Genomic DNA, 16,414 nt, shown 5'->3' on the forward strand with positions numbered 1-16,414 from the left:
TTTGTCCAGAGGACGTCCCATGAGGTCTTCTTCGCTGGGATTCACATCCTCCTCCTCCTCTCTAGGTTCGGCCACACCAAGTAAGGTTATGGCCTTGTACTCTCTTTTTGGATTCTCTTCTGTATTGCTTGGGAGAGTACTAGGAGGACTTTCAGTGACTCTTTTACTCAGCTGGCCCACATGTGCCTCCAAATTTCTAATGGAGGACCTTGTTTCATTCATGAAACTTAGAGTGGCCTTAGATAGATTAGAGACTATGTTTGCTAAGCTCGAGGGGCTCTGCTCAAAATTCTCTGTCTGTTGCTGAGAGGATGATGGAAAAGGCTTGCTATTGCTAAACCTGTTTCTTCCACCGTTATTAAAGCCTTGATGAGGATTTTGTTGATCCTTCCACGAGAAATTTGGATGATTTCTCCATGAGGGATTATAGCTGTTTCCATAGGCTTCACCCATGTAATTCACCTCTGCCATTGCAGGGTTCTCAGGATCATAGCTTCTTCTTCAGAAGATGCTTCTTTAGTACTGTTGGATGCATTTTGCAATCCATTCAGACTCTGAGAAATCATGTTGACTTGCTGAGTCAACATTTTGTTCTGAGCCAATATGGCATTCAGAGCATCAATTTCAAGAACTCCCTTCCTCTGAGGCATCCCATTACTCACATGATTCCTTTCAGAAGTATACATGAACTGGTTATTTGCAACTATGTCAATAAGTTCCTGAGCTTCTGCAGGTGTTTTCTTCAGGTGAATAGATCCACCTGTAGAATGGTCCAATGACATCTTAGATAATTCAGACAGACCATCATAGAATATATCCAGGATGGTCCATTCTGAAAGCATGTTAGAAGGACACTTTTTGGTCAGTTGCTTGTATCTTTCCCAAGCTTCATAGAGGGATTCACCTTCTTTCTGCCTGAAAGTTTGAACATCCACTCTAAGCTTGCTCAGATTTTGAGTAGGAAAGAACTGGCTAAGAAAGCCGTGACCAGCTTATCCCAAGATTTCAGGCTATCTCTAGGCTGATAGTCCAACCATGTTCTAGCTCTGTCTCTTATAGCAAAAGGGAAAAGCATAAGCTTATAGACCTCGGGATCAACTTCATTGGTCTTAACAATATCACAGATCTGCAAGAATTCAATTAAGAACCGGAAAGGATCTTCTGATGGAAGTCCATGAAACTTGCAATTTTGTTGCATCAAAGAAACTAATTGAGGCTTAAGCTCAAAATTGTTTGCTCCAACGGCAGGGATTGAGATGCTTCTTCCATGGAAGTTGGAATTTGGTGCAGTGAAGTCACCAAGCATCTTCCTTGCACCTCCACCATTGTTATTGGGTTCGGCCATCTCTACTTCTTTTTTGAAAATTTCAGTAAAGTCCTCTTCAGAGTATTGTGTTTTAGCTCCTCTTAGCTTCCTCTTCAGAGTCCTTTCAGGTTCCAGATCAGCTTCAACAATAATGTTTTTATCCTTGCTCCTGCTCATGTGAAAAAGAAGAGAACAGAAAAAAAGAGAAATCCTCTTTGTCACAGTATAGAGATTTCTTTATGTAAGTAGAAGAGAAGAAGAATAAGAATGAAGGAGAAGAGAAAAATTCGAACACATAGGAGAAGAGAGGGTTCGAATTTTAAGATGAAGAGAAGTTTTAGTAAATGAATAAATAAATAGAAAGAGATGAGAGAGAGAGAGAGGGAATTTGAATATTAACTAAAAGAGAAGAAAAATATTTTTGTTTTGTTTTAAAAATTAGTTAGTATTCGAAAATTAAGAAAAGGAATAAAATTAAAAGTTAAAACAATTAGTTAAATAAAAAAAGATTTTTGAAAAAGAGGAAGGTGATTTTCAAAAATTAGAGAGAGAAAAGTAGTTAGGTGGTTTTGAAAAAGATAAGAAATAGTAAAACAAACAAAAAGTCAATTAGTTAATTGAAAAAGATTTGAAAATCAATTTTGAAAAGATAAGAAGTTAGAAAAGAATTTGAAATTAAAGTTTGAAAAAGATGTGATTTGAAAAAGATATGATTAAAAAGATATGATTGAAATTTATTTTGAAAAATATGTGAAAAAGAAATTTTAAAAAGATTTGATTTTTAAAATTAAAATTGATTACTTGACTAACAAGAAACTAAAAGTTATGATTCTAGAATTTAAAGATTGAACCTTTCTTAACAAGAAAGTAACAAACTTCAAATTTTTGAATCAATCACATTAATTGTTAGTAAAGTTTTCGAAAATTATGAAATAAAATTAAGAAAAAGATTTTGAAAATCAATTTTTAAAATTTTCGAAAATATTAAAAAATGAAAAAGATTTTATTTTTGAAAAAGATTTTGAAAAGATAAATTTTTGAAATTGAAATCTTGAATTGACTAACAAGAAACAACTTATTTTAAAAATTTTTGACTAAGTCAACCCAAAGATTTCGAAATTTATGAGAGAAATAAGGGAAAGATATATTTTTTATTTTTTTGAATTTTTAATGAGGAGAGAGAGAAGCACAAAAATGACTCAAAACATGAAAATTTTGGATCAAAACAAATGATGCATGCAAGAACACTATGAATGTCAAGATGAACACCAAGAACACTTTAAAGATCAAGATGAACATCAAGAACTTATTTTTGAAAAATTTTCAAGAAAAGAAAAACATGCAAGACACCAAACTTAGAAATTTTTAATGTTTAGACACTATGAATTCAAAAATGCATATGAAAAACAAGAAAAGACACAAAACTAGAAAATATGAAGATCAAACAAGAAGACTTATCAAGAACAACTTGAAGATCATGAAGAACACCATGCATAAGTTTTCGAAAATTTTAGGAAAATAAAAGCACGCAATTGACACCAAACTTAAAATTTGACACTAGACTCGAACAAGAAACACAATTTTTTTTGTTTTTATGATTTTATTATTTTTTTGGATTTTTTTTCGAAAATATCTTTTGGGAAAAACGAAAACAAAGAAAAAATTTTTGAAAGATTTTTGAAAACTTTTTGAAAAGAAAATAAAGGTTGAAACAAGAAAATTACCTAATCTGAGCAGCAAGATGAACCGTCGGTTGTCCAAACTCGAACAATCCCCGGCAATGGCGCCAAAAACATGGTGCACAAAATTGTGATACACAATGGCGCCAACAACTTGGTATGCACAATTGTAATCTCAACTCTTTTTCACAACTTCGCACAACTAACCAGCAAGTGCACTGGGTCATCCAAGTAATAAACCTTACGTGAGTAAGGGTCGATCCCACGGAGATTGTCGGCTTGAAGCAAGCTATGGTCATCTTATAAATCTCAGTCAGGCAGATTCAAATGGTTATGGAGTTTTGATAATTAAAATATAAATAAACATAAAACAAAAATAGAGATACTTATGTAATTCATTGGTGGGAATTTCAGATAAGTGTATGGAGATGCGTTGTTCCTTCTGAATCTCTACTTTCCTATTGCCTTCATCCAATCCTTCATACTCCTTTATATGGCAAGTTGTATGTTGGGTGTCACCGTTGTCAATGGCTACTTTCCATCCTCTCAGTGAAAATGGTCCTCTACGAGTTACGTAGGGCTAATCATCTGTCGGTTCTCACTTGTGTCGAAATAAGATCCAGTGATCCTTTTGTGTCTGTCACTACGCCCAACAGTCATGAGTTTCACGCTCGTCACAGTCATCCCATCCCAGATCCTACTCGGAATACCACAGACAAGGTTTAGACTTTCCAGATCTCAAGAATGCTACCAATCGATTCTAGCTTATACCACGAAGACTCTGATTTCATGGAATGGAAGGCTCTGTTGTCAGGAGAGGCAACCATGCGTCGTGGACTAAGAATCTAAGAGATACATACTCTAGCTTTCGCAGGTAGAACGAAAGTGTTTGTCAAGCACGCGTTCATAAGTGAGAATGGTGATGAGTGTCACGGATCATCACATTCATCAGGTTGAGGTGCGAGTGAATATCTTAGAATAAGAATAAGCTTGAATTGAATAGAAGAACAATAGTACTTTGCATTAATACTCGAGAAACAGCAGAGCTTCACACCTTAATCTATGGTGTGTAGAAACTCCACCGTTGAAAATACATAAATGATAATAAGGTAGGCTAGCCCCAATGTCTAAGGACTAACAATGATCAAAGATGTTCCAAAAGCTCGTCCAAAGATCCCTAATACAATAGTAAGAAGTTCTATTTATACTAAACTAGTTACTAGGGTTTACAGAAATAAGTAAATGATGTAGAAATCCACTTCCGGGCCCACTTGGTGTGTGCTTGGGCTGAGCATTGAAGCTTTCACGTGTAGAGGTCTTCCTTGGAGTTAAACGCCTGTTTGTAACTTGTTTTTGGTATTTGACTCTAGCTTGCAACTTGTTTCTGGCATTTAACGCCAGAATATGGCAGAAAGCTGGTGTTGAATGCCAGTTTGCGTCGTCTAAAATCGGGAAAAGTATGGACTATTATATATTTCTGGAAAGCCCTGGATGTATGCTTTCCAACGCAATCAAGAGCGCACCATTTGGACTCTTGTAGCTCCAAAAAATTCATTTCAAGTGCAGGGAGGTCAGAATCCAACAGCATCAGCAGTCCCTTGTTAGCCTCTGAATTAGATATTTGCTCAGGTCCCTCAATTTTAGCCAGAAAAAACCTGAAATCACAGAAAAATACCCAAACTCATAGTAAAGTCCAGAAATGTGAATTTTTCTTAAAAACTAATATAAATATACTAAAAAGTAGCTTGATCCTACTAAAAACTATCTAAAAACAATGCCAAAAAATGTATAAATTATCCGCTCATCACGTACGCATAAGCGATGTGCACGCATGGATGGAAAAATATTGGTGCACCAACATTGAGTCAAACGTTGGCACCAACTCTCATTCCTTCGAAAATCTTTTCTCAAGCCCAATGTTTGACTCATCGTTTTCTTGCAAACGTTGAGGCCAATGTTAACACCAGCACAAGTAAAATTTAGTACCCTTGCAAATCAAAAACTTGAATTGCCAATTGCCCCTCTTCAACATCACTGAGACCCATTCTTGCTTCCCTCAACAAGGCCAAAAAGCCCAATCCAAGGACTTGAAGACTAAATTGGAAATTTTATAAATAGAAGGAAATTTGATTTAGAAATAAAGGAGGCTAGAGAGTTAGCATATCAGTAGGCTAGCAGATCTGAAATTCGGAGAGTGAAGATCCCAAATTGGAAAATTCTGTACTCAATTTTCTTTGTATTTTCTTTTCTGCAATTTTTCTGCACTTCTTTGTTTTCTATTTTGATTTGAGCAATGATGAACTAAACCCCAATTTCATTAGGGGGAGGAGCTCTATTGTAATCATAATGGATCAATGAAATTCTTTTTCTTCTCAATTCAATTGTGTAGCTATAGGATATCTTCTGTTGTGGTTGTGAATTGTTCACTCCGGAAGGGGGTTTAATTCAACTGAATGTGGGTGTGAGCCTCGGAAGGGGAATCACCTATATTAGAATTAGAGCTCTATCCTTTACAATTCTCCTAACCAACACCATTCGGGAGGAATTGAGGTTTTGAGAATTTGTGTGGCTTATGGATAAGAGAATGTGCTCTAACTCTTCTCATGACAATTAGATCAAGGAATTGGCAAGATGGATTGTGATTAGAGAGATTGGATTGCAAAGGAATTAGGATTCAATCAATTTCAATCCGCTAAAGATCTACTCATATGATTAAGAAAGAAGTTGAGACTCAATTAATTCATGAAGGATTATGATATCTCCAGTCCCTGATGAATTATTTCTTTGATTTTCTTTTATTCAGTTTTCTCTGATTTTCAATTCAATTTCAATTTTTATTGCTGTTTTGATTCCCTGCACCCAATTCCCTTTATAATTCATGCAATTTAAGTTCCACTGCAATTTAGATTCTGCACTTTTACTTTCTTGCACTCTAAGATTCAGTTGTTTACATTTCTTGCAATTTAAGTTTCAACTCTTTTAGTTTCTTGCTCTTTAAGTTTCAGCATTTTACCTTTCTTGTCATTTAAGTTTCTGCTAATTTACTTTTTGTTAATCAATTTTCACCCAAATCACTAACTGTCAGCTTAACTAAATTTATCACCCAACTAAAATTGCTTGATCCATCAATCCCTGTAGGATCGACCTCACTTTTGTGAGTTTTACTACTTGATACGACCCGGTACACTTACTGGTTAGTTTGTATGGAATTAAAATTTTTGTCATCAATAGACGAATTAGAATTGATAGGTAATGGATAATGCAAGTCACGTGGTTCGGGGATGCTAGGATTTACTTTTTGTGCTTGGTCCTGACTTATGATTCTCGTTTATGTCGCTTAGGTTGGCATATCGTTTCTTCTTTATTACCCTCATTGAAGTTCCTTGACTCAGATTCCTTCCTTGAACCCTGATTTGACCATTCTTCGATCATATTTTATTATTCGTCCATAATCTTGCTTGATTGTATTCTTGAGTGTTTGCTTGAGTCTTTCAAAAATATCCGTCTTTATCATTAATTATACTTTTCTTCATGAATCCTGTGTTCGTTGATCTGTTCTTGAACTTGTTTTGACGTAACGCATGATCCTTAAATTTCGAGCGGTTTATACCTTGAAAGTTTCGATTCGAATTAAGCTAACTGTAATTTGATTCTTTTACTTCATGTCTAATGTATATCTTAATCTAGCCATATTCTTCATTATCTCTTAAATTCTCGGTATCATAGTCCCTAACCTTGAATTTTACTTCGTGGTCTCTGTAATTCCTTAACGTGTTTGAGTGCGTATCAGAATATTAGGGTTTTTGAAATAATGAGATCGGTTGATTACTGATGAATCTATATTTGATGATAAATTTTGGTTAGATTTGAGTGGATTTCATCATATAAATCCACATTTATTCACCTAAATAGCATGCTTTTTATTTTCTCTCTATATTATGTCCAATTATGAAAACTTGCTATTTTGTGCTTAATTTAATCAATTTTATTCCACTTTCATGCCATTTGATGCCTTGATGATTTTGATGAGTGCTTTCAGGTATAAAAAGTTGGAATAGCCTGATAAGAGTGGAAGAGAAGCATGCAATTGGAAGAAAACATGAAGAAAACAAAGGAGAAGCACACAGCCAAGTGTGCGTATGCATAACCCTATGTGCGTACGCACAAGAGGAAAATCCAGCATGTGTGCGTATGCACACACCTGTGCGTACGCACAAGTCCCTGCGCGTGACTTCATTAAAAAGTCACATGGCTCACGATTTGGAAGGCTTTTTGGCCCATTTCTGATGGCTTTGAAGCATATAAGGAAGCTAGCAACACACCCATTCATACAATATATTATACAACACACTTAGGATATTTTTAGGGTAGTTAGTTTAAGTTTTTCTCTCAATTTTCCTTAGGTTAATCATGGTTAATACTACAATTTTGTATTTCTCCAGTTTTGATTTTGGATCCTTACTTATTTCCATTGTAAGTATTTCTTAATTTTCTCTTTTTGTCACTTACTTGTTTTACGCTTTCTTATATTTCAATTTCCTTTATCAATATATACATAGTTTTGCAATTTTGAGTTCTAGTTCATGAATTTGATGTTTGATGGTTATTTTATGTTTGTTGAGTTACCTTGGTTGATTTTGTTCTTTGGTTGTTCATAGTTTCAAATAGCTTTCCAATTTTTCCATGTTTTGGGAATATGCCTACCATGTGTTTGATGAAATGCCAATTTTGGTTATGAGGTAGATTTTCACTCCTTGACCTGGGAAAATGAATTTATGGAATACTAGAGTCATAATGTCCAACTTTTAGTGATAATTCTTGGGTTTTTAGTTGTTATTGTTTCCACTAACGCTAGCTTTTTACTAAGGTAATTAGTAATTTAGCTAGGATTTATGGATTGATAACAATTATGCTCACTTGACTTACTCTTCGATGTTAAGGGTTGACTAGGTGAGATTAATCCATCATAATTATCATAGTTGTGATTATGGCAAGGAAGGGATTCCATAACTCATCCCAAGTCAAGGCTTCATTTATGTTTTGAACTATAATTCCATCAATTTTGAGCTTTACTTGTTCATGTTACATATATAGTTCTTTTATCCTTTATTAGTTTATTAATTATAATTTTGATCGTTCTTTTATTTTTTAATTGCTTGCTTCACTATTGAAAATCCCTTGATTTTCACAACAAAATTGTGTGCTTATTGTCACTAGTTCCTAGAGAAGACGACCCGAGGTTTAATTACTCTCGATTATTTTAATTTGAATTTAAGCTTTGATTGATGGGATTTAATTGCCGGTTTGTACTATGCTACCGACGAAATGATTCTTGTTTTGAGAAATTCTAAACTAGCACAAATCCTATTCATCAATTACACTGTTGCTTGACGATGAGTGAGTTTAAAACCTTGATTAAGTTTGCTGGAAGTTAACGTTAACAGTTGACCGAGGATAGAGATGATAATTCAAAAGGAGTGGAAGTTAAAGAATTCTTAATATGAGATAAGTGTTGGGAATGGCGTTGGATGTTCAGGAGAATTTGAGACGAAGTGATAAGTAAGTTGGAGCATAGTAAAGTTATTTATTTATCAAGAGAATAAGAGCGAGTGAGCACCACCCGTATCATAACGCGAACCCATCAAACCTGTTTTGAGATTTTTGTACCCTGTTATGCCCTCTTTCCCTGTTTTATAAGTAATTAAGACCATGAGGCTTTTTATACCTAAGCAATTTTCGAGGACAAAAATTTTTATAAGTAGGGTAGGATGTAAGTCCCCATATTTTAAGAAGTTAAATAATAAATTAATTATGATTTATTTTATTTATTTAGGATATTAATTTCAGAAATTTTTATATTGATTAGATATTTTCATATTATTAATTTGAAAGCTTGAGTAACTGAAAAATAACGAGGGTTTTAGATATATGGTTTTATTTTAATAATTAGATTTTGAACTCTATTTTATTATTTTATTGAAAATTAATTTGATTATCTCTAATTATTGAATTAGAGTATTTATTTGAAAATAAATTAAGTTGATAATTAAATAAGTATTTTTATAGATATTATTATTATTGGATTAAATTTGGTTTCAAATTATTATTCCACCCTCCTAATTTTGTTAAAATTACTGAATTATCCCTAAATCCAATTACACAACCCTAATTGAGACACTAACCCTGACCCCTTCTAATCTAACCCTAGCCATCTATTTTTCCCCTTTTTAACAAAACACGCACGGCAGCAGTAGAAAAAAAAAGGAAAGAAAGAAACGGTGAGGGCTTGAGGGAGAGAGTGACGGAGAGCTGAGAAGCGAAGAGAGGGAGGCCGTGTCTAGTGCCGCCTCTGCCATGACCAGCTGCCTTGCTTCTTATCGTTGATGTCAAAGGGAAGAGGGAGAAAGACTGCCGTCGTGAATCAAAGCTGAGACAAGAAGAGAGATAGCACGAGAGAGGAAGCAAGCCACCATGGGGAGCATCACCACCGCCAGGGCCGTCGTGAGGAAGCTTGCGCGAGTTGGAGAGCTATCTTCGTGCACCATCGCTAGTGCACGAAAATTACAATCACACTTTGTAATTTCGCACAACTAACCAGCAAGTGCACTGGGTTGTCCAAGTAATACCTTACGTGAGTAAAGGTCGATCCCACGGAGATTACCGGCTTGAAGCAAGCTATGGTTATCTTATTATTCTTAGTCAGAATATCAATAAGGGTTCTTAGTTTTAATTGTGAAAAGTAAAGGAACAAGAATTAAATGATACTTGTTATGCAGTAATGCAGAACAGGTCAAGGTTTTGGAGATGCTCTGTCTTCTGAATTTCTGCTTTCCTACTGTCTTCTTCTTCACGCACGCAGGTATCCTTCCATGGAAACCTGTATGTTGGTGGATCACCGTTGTCAATGGCTACCAGCCGTCCTCTCAGTGAAAAGGGTCGATAAACATGGCTAATCATATGTTGGTTCTTACTAATGTTGGAATAGGATCCATTGATCCTTTTGCACACTGTCAATGTGCCCAGCATTCATGAGTTTGAAGCTCGTCATAGTCATCCCTTCCCGGATCCTACTCAGAATACCACAGACAAGGTTTAGACTTTCCGGATCTCAGGGATGCTGCCAATTGATTCTAGCTTATACCACGAAGACTTTGATCTCACGGATTTGAATGCTCTGTTGTCAGGAGAGGCAGTCAAACTCGTGAACCAGGAACCCAAGAGATATACATTTAATCTAAGGTAGAACAGAGGTGGTTGTCAGGCACATGTTCGTAGGTTGAGAATGGTGATGAGTTTCACGGATCATCACATTCATCATGTTGAAGTACGAATGAATATCTTAGAATAGAAACAAGCGTGATTGAATAGAAAACAGAAGTAATTGCATTAATTCATCGAGACACAGTAGAGCTCCTCACCCCCAACCATGGGGTTTAGAGACTCATGCCATCAAAGATACAAATTCAGGTCTAAAAATGTCATGAGGTATAAAATAAATCTCTAAAAGTAGTTTTTATACTCAACTAGTAACCTAGGTTTACAGAAAATGAGTATACTAAGATAGATAGTGCAGAAATCCACTTGGTGTGTGCTGGGGCTGAGCATTGAAACTTTCATGTGCATAGACTATTCCTGGAGTTAAACGCCAAGTTGTAACATGTTTCTGGCGTTTGACTCTAGCTTGTAACCTGTTTATGGCGTTTAACGCCAAAATAGGGCAGAATGCTGGCGTTGAACGCCAGTTCGCGTCATCTAAACTCGGGTAAAGTATGGACTATTATATATTGATGGAAGGCCCTTGATGTCTACTTTCCGACGCAATTGAGAGCGCGTCATTTGGACTTATGTAGCTCCAAAAATTCCATTTCGACTGCAGGGAGGTCAGAATCCAACAGCATCTGCAGTCCTTTTTCAGCCTCTGAATCAGATTTTTGCTCAGGTCCCTCAATTTCAGCCAGAAAATACCTGAAATTACAGAAAAATACACATACTCATAACAAAGTCCAGAAATTTGATTTTTGCGTAAAAAATAATAAAAATATACTAAAAAGTAGCTAGATCCTACTAAAAACTATATGAAAATACCCCTAAAAAGCGTATAAAATATCCGCTCATCACAACACCAAACTTAAACTGTTGCTTGTCCCCAAGCAACTAGATAAACAAAACAAGATAGCAAGAAGATCAAGAGGCAATCACAGAGTTTTACATGAAGCTCAATTCTAATTAGATGAGCGGGACTAGAGCTTTTTGCTTCTGATAGTTTTGGCATCTCATTTCATCCTTTGAAGTTTAGAATGATTGGCATCCATAGAAACTCAGAATTCAGATAGTGTTATTGATTCTCCTAGTTTAGTATGTTGATTCTTGAACACAGCTACTTTATGAGTCTTGGTCGTGGCCCTAAGCACTTTGCCTTCCAGTATTACCACCGGATACATAAATGCCACAGACACATAACTAGGTGAACCTTTTCAGATTGTGACTCAGCTTTGCTAAAGTCCCCTATTATAGGTGTCCAAAGTTCTTAAGCACACTCTTTGGACCACGACTTTAACCACTCAGTCTCAAGCTTTTCACTTGGACCTGCATGCCACAAGCACATGGTTAGGGACAGCTTGATTCAGCCGCTTAGGCCAGGATTTTATTCCTTTGGCCCTCCTATCCCTTAATGCTCAAAGCCTTGAATCCTTTTTTACCCTTGTCTTTTGGTTTAAAGGGTTATTGGCTTTTTCTGCTTGCTTTTCTTTTTCTTTCTTTTTCTTTTGCGCCAATTTTTTTCACTGCTTTTTCTTGCTTCAAGAATCAATTTTATGATTTTTCATATTATCAATAATATTTTTCTTTTTCATCATTCTTTCAAGAGCCAACAGTTTTAACATTCATAAACAACAAGATAAAAAATATGCACTATTTAAGCATTCTTTCAGAAAATAAAAAGTGTTGCCACCACATATAAATAATTTTAATTTTTCTTATTAAGAACTCGAAAAAGTTGCCTCCTTATTCTAAAAATATCTACTATTTCATTCATGTTTAATAATGATGAGAAAAATAAATTATAGCTTACTTGGAGATGATAAAAATAAAAATAAAATACTAAATACTACTACTCATATGACTCCTAAAATAGATTTCTAATAGCAGAAGTTATCACAGAGTTAAGATTAGGACTCAACAACCTTTATTTTGGGAGATGGATGCTCCTTCAATCTGTGGGGTGTCTGATCCCTCAAGGGAGAGCCTCTGGCGCTTCAGTTCCTGTAGCTCACGCCCTTGCTTTTCTTGTTCTTTAAATAGCTTGCAGATCATACTATTTTGATTTTGCTGTTCTTCCTTAAGTTGATCCATAGTTTCTTGCAACTTGGTGACAGATGCTTCTAGGCAGGTCCAGTAGTCAATCTGAGGGATTTCTGGAAGGAACTCATGCGCCCTCCTTTTGATGGAGTTTTCTTGTACTTGTTGTCCCTCCATTGTCTTCTTGGTGATTGGATGTTCGACTGGATGAACTCATTTACTCCCATCTTCATCCCAACCTCTTTACATAGCAGAGAAATCAAGTTTGGGTAAGCCAATTTGGCTTCCTTGGAGTTCTTATTTGCAATTGTGTAGAGCTCACAAGAAATCAGATGATGAATCTCTACTTCGTTTCCTTGCATAATACAATGGATCATCACTGCTCTCTTGATAGTGAATTCAGAACGGTTGCTGGTAGGCAGTATAGAACACCCAATGAAGTCCAGCCAGCCCCTAGCAACTGGTTTGAGATCCCCTCTCTTGAGTTGGTTTGGAACACCTTTTGTGCTGGTTGTCCACTTGGTTTCAGGGATGCATATGTCCTCTAGAATTTAGTCTAAACGCTTATCTGATCTCACCATTCTCCTATTAAAGGATTCTGGATCATCTTGTAGTTGAGGCAGCTTGAAGACCTCTCTTATTTTGTCAAGGTGGAAGTAAATAATCTTCCCTCTGACCATGGTTTGAAAGGTATAGAAAGTAGTTCCAGTCATTCTCTGCCTCTCTGTTTGCCATAGATTTGAGTAGAATTCCTGAACCATGTTTCTACCCACCTTTGTCTCAGGATTAGCTAGAATTTCCCAGCCTCTATTTCGAAGCTGCTCTTGGATCTCCAGATATTCGTCTTCTTTCAGATCGAATTTAACTTCCGGGATCACTGACCTTAGACCCATTATTTTGAGGTAATGGTCCGAATGTTCCTTAGACCCATTATTTTTTGGATTATTCTCTTTCTTACCTCTTGAAGTGGTTTATTTTCCCTTAGGAGCCATGATCTTAGTGAGTCTTAGCTCAGTTATCACGCAAAACACACCAAACTTAGAGGATTGCTTGTCCTCAAGCAAAAGAAAGGAAAGGAGAGGAGAAGGAGGAGAGCCAAATTCGAATTGTGGAGGAAAGGGGGTAGCCGAATGTGAATTTAAAAGGAAGGGGTGGGTTCAAAAATTTTTGAAAAAGATATGATAGAAGATATGATTTGTAAAAGATAAGTATGAAATGCAAAAGATGTAGTTTTAAAATTAAAAAGATATGAGAGAATTTTGAAAAAGATAAAACTAAATTGGAAAAGATAGTACGATGAGTTGAAAAAGATTTGAAAAGATATTAAAAAGATAGATGGGTTTTGCAAAAGATTTGAAAAGAAATAAAAAATATATATGAGTTTTGAAAAAAGATTTGAAAAGAAGAAAAGATTTTTAGGATTAAGAGTTATTTTTGAAATTGAAATTGAAAGATAAGGATTTGTAATATGTTTATGCAATAAATTATGGATGAAAACATAAAAAATAAAAAAAATTGAGTTGGAAAACAAAACTACCTCCCCTCCACGTTCCTGCATTAAACGCCCAACTGTTGCCTGTTTTGGGTGTTTAACGCCCAAATGTAGCTTGTTTTGGGCATTTAACGCCTAGTTATTGCTTGTTTTGGGCGTTTAACGCCCAGCCAAGTACTGTAGCTGGTGTTAAATGCCGGAAAGCCTTTGTCACTGGGCGTTTTTCTAAACGATAAGGATGTTGTAAGTCTAGCGTTAAACACCCAGAATGGTACCCATTCTGGCGTACCTTTCTGGGCGTTAAACGCCCAAAATGATGTCCATTATGGCGTTTAATGCCCAAAAGTGCCTCTTATTGGCGTTTTCTCTGCTGTATGCTCTGAACCCTTCTGTAACTCTGTGAACTCCTGTAAATGAGAATTAATTTTGATGATAATTTATTAAACTTCTATAATTATTATTTAAATGACAAATAAACTATAGTAATGGCTTGGTTGTCTCCTAGCAAGCGCTTCTTTATTGTCTTTAGCTGGACCTTACTAAGCCTTAATCTAGTCTCAATTCTGAGCATTCTTGCTCAAAATTGCTTTCAAGATAATGTTTGACTCTCTGTCCATTAACAATGAACTTTTTGTCAGAATCAATATCTTGAAGCTCTACATATCCATATAGTGACACACCTGTAATCACATATAGTCCTCTCCACCGGGATTTTAGTTTCCCAGGGAATAGCTTGAGCCTAGAGTTAAATAGCAGAACCTTTTGTCCTGGCTCAAAGACCCTGGATGATAGGTTCTTATCATGCCATCTTTTTGCTTTCTCCTTGTAAATTTTTGCATTTTCAAAAGCATTGAGTCTGAATTCCTCTAGCTCATTCAGCTGGAACAATCTTTTCTCTCTAGCTAATTTGGCATCAAAGTTTAGGAATCTGGTTGCCCAGTAGGCTTTATGCTCCAGTTCCACAGGCAGGTGACGGGCCTTCCCATACACAAGCTGGTATGGAGAGGTTCCTATAGGAGTCTTGAATGCTGTTCTGTATGCCCATAGAGCATCATCCAAGCTCTTTGCCCAATCCTTTCTACGGGCAATTATAGTCCGTTCCAGGATTCTTTTTAGTTCTCTATTAGAGACTTCAGCTTGTCCATTGGTCTGTGGATGATATGGAGTTGCCATCTTGTGGCTAATTCCATATCGGACCATGGTAGTATAAAGCTATTTACTGTATAAATGAGTGCCTCCATCACTGATTAGTGCTCTAAGGACACCAAATCTGCTAAAGATATGTTTCTGGAGGAACTTTAGTACTATCTTAGTATTGTTAGTGGGTGTTACAATTGCCTCCACCCATTTAAATACATAGTCTACTGCCACCAGAATGTAAGTGTTTGAGTATGATGGTGGGAAAGGCCCCATGAAGTCAATACCCCATACATCAAACAACTCAATCTCTAAGATCCCTTGTTGAGGCATGGCGTAACCATGAGACAGATTACCAGCTCTCTAGCAATTGTCACAGTTACGTACAAACTCTCGGGAGTCTCTATAGAGTGTAGGCCAGTAGAAGCCACATTGGAAAACTTTGGTGGCTGTTCGCTCACCTCCGAAATGTCCTTCATATTGTGATCCATGGCAATGCCATAGGATCTTCTGCGCCTCTTCTCTTGGCACGCACCTACAGATTATTCCATCTGTGCATCTCTTAAAGAGATATGGTTCATCCCACAAGTAGTACTTCACATCAGAAAGTAATTTTTTCTTTTGCTGCCAGTTGTACTCCTTGGGAATGAATCTTGCAACTTTATAGTTTGCAATATGTACAAACCATGGCACTTCTTGAATGGCAAAGAGTTTCTCATCCAAAAAAGTTTCAGAGATCTCAGTGAGGGGGAGAGACATCTCTTATACTGGTTCTATCCGGAACAGGTGATCTGCTACTTGATTCTCTGTCCCTTTTTTGTCTCTTATTTCTATATCAAACTCTTGCAGAAGCAACACCCATCTTATGAGCCTGGGTTTTAATTCTTGCTTTATGAGTAGATATTTAAGAGCAGCATGGTTAGTGTTCACAATCACTTTTGATCCTACTAGATAGGATCTAAACTTGTCAATGGCATAAACCACTGCAAGCAGCTCTTTTTCTGTGGTTGTGTAATTCTTCTGTGCATCATTTAGAACACGGCTAGCATAGTAAATGATGTGTAGAAGCTTATTATGCCTATGTCCTAATACTGCACCAATAGCATGGTCACTGGCATCACACATTAATTCAAATGGTAATGTCTAGTCTGGTGCAGATATGACAGGTGCTGTGACCAACTTAGCCTTTAGAGTCTCAAAAGCTTGCAAACACTCTGTGTCAAAGATAAATGGTGTGTCAGCAGCTAGCAGGTTACTTAGGGGTTTTGCAATTTTTGAAAAATCCTTTATAAACCTCTTATAGAATCCTGCATGTCCCAGAAAGCTTCTGATTGCCTTAACATTGGTAGGTGGTGGTAATTTTTCATTTACCTCTACCTTGGCTTGATCCACCTCTATCCCCTTGTTCGAAATTTTGTGTCCAAGGACAATTCCTTCAGTCACCATAAAGTGACATTTCTCCTAATTTAAAACCAGGTTGGTCTCTTGGCACCTTTTCAGAAC

The 16,414-nt window shown here is 36.4% G+C and overlaps 1 non-coding gene across 1 annotated transcript; it reads left to right on the forward strand.

The window, feature by feature from the left end:
• Positions 1–836: 836 nt before the first annotated feature.
• LOC112714241 (small nucleolar RNA R71) lies at positions 837–944 on the forward strand. Its single transcript, XR_003159195.1, has one exon. It is a non-coding gene; the product is annotated as a small nucleolar RNA R71 (small nucleolar RNA).
• Positions 945–16,414: the final 15,470 nt, after the last annotated feature.

This window comes from Arachis hypogaea, chromosome 9 (genome assembly GCF_003086295.3).
Source record: "Arachis hypogaea cultivar Tifrunner chromosome 9, arahy.Tifrunner.gnm2.J5K5, whole genome shotgun sequence".
Lineage (NCBI taxonomy): Eukaryota > Viridiplantae > Streptophyta > Magnoliopsida > Fabales > Fabaceae > Arachis > Arachis hypogaea.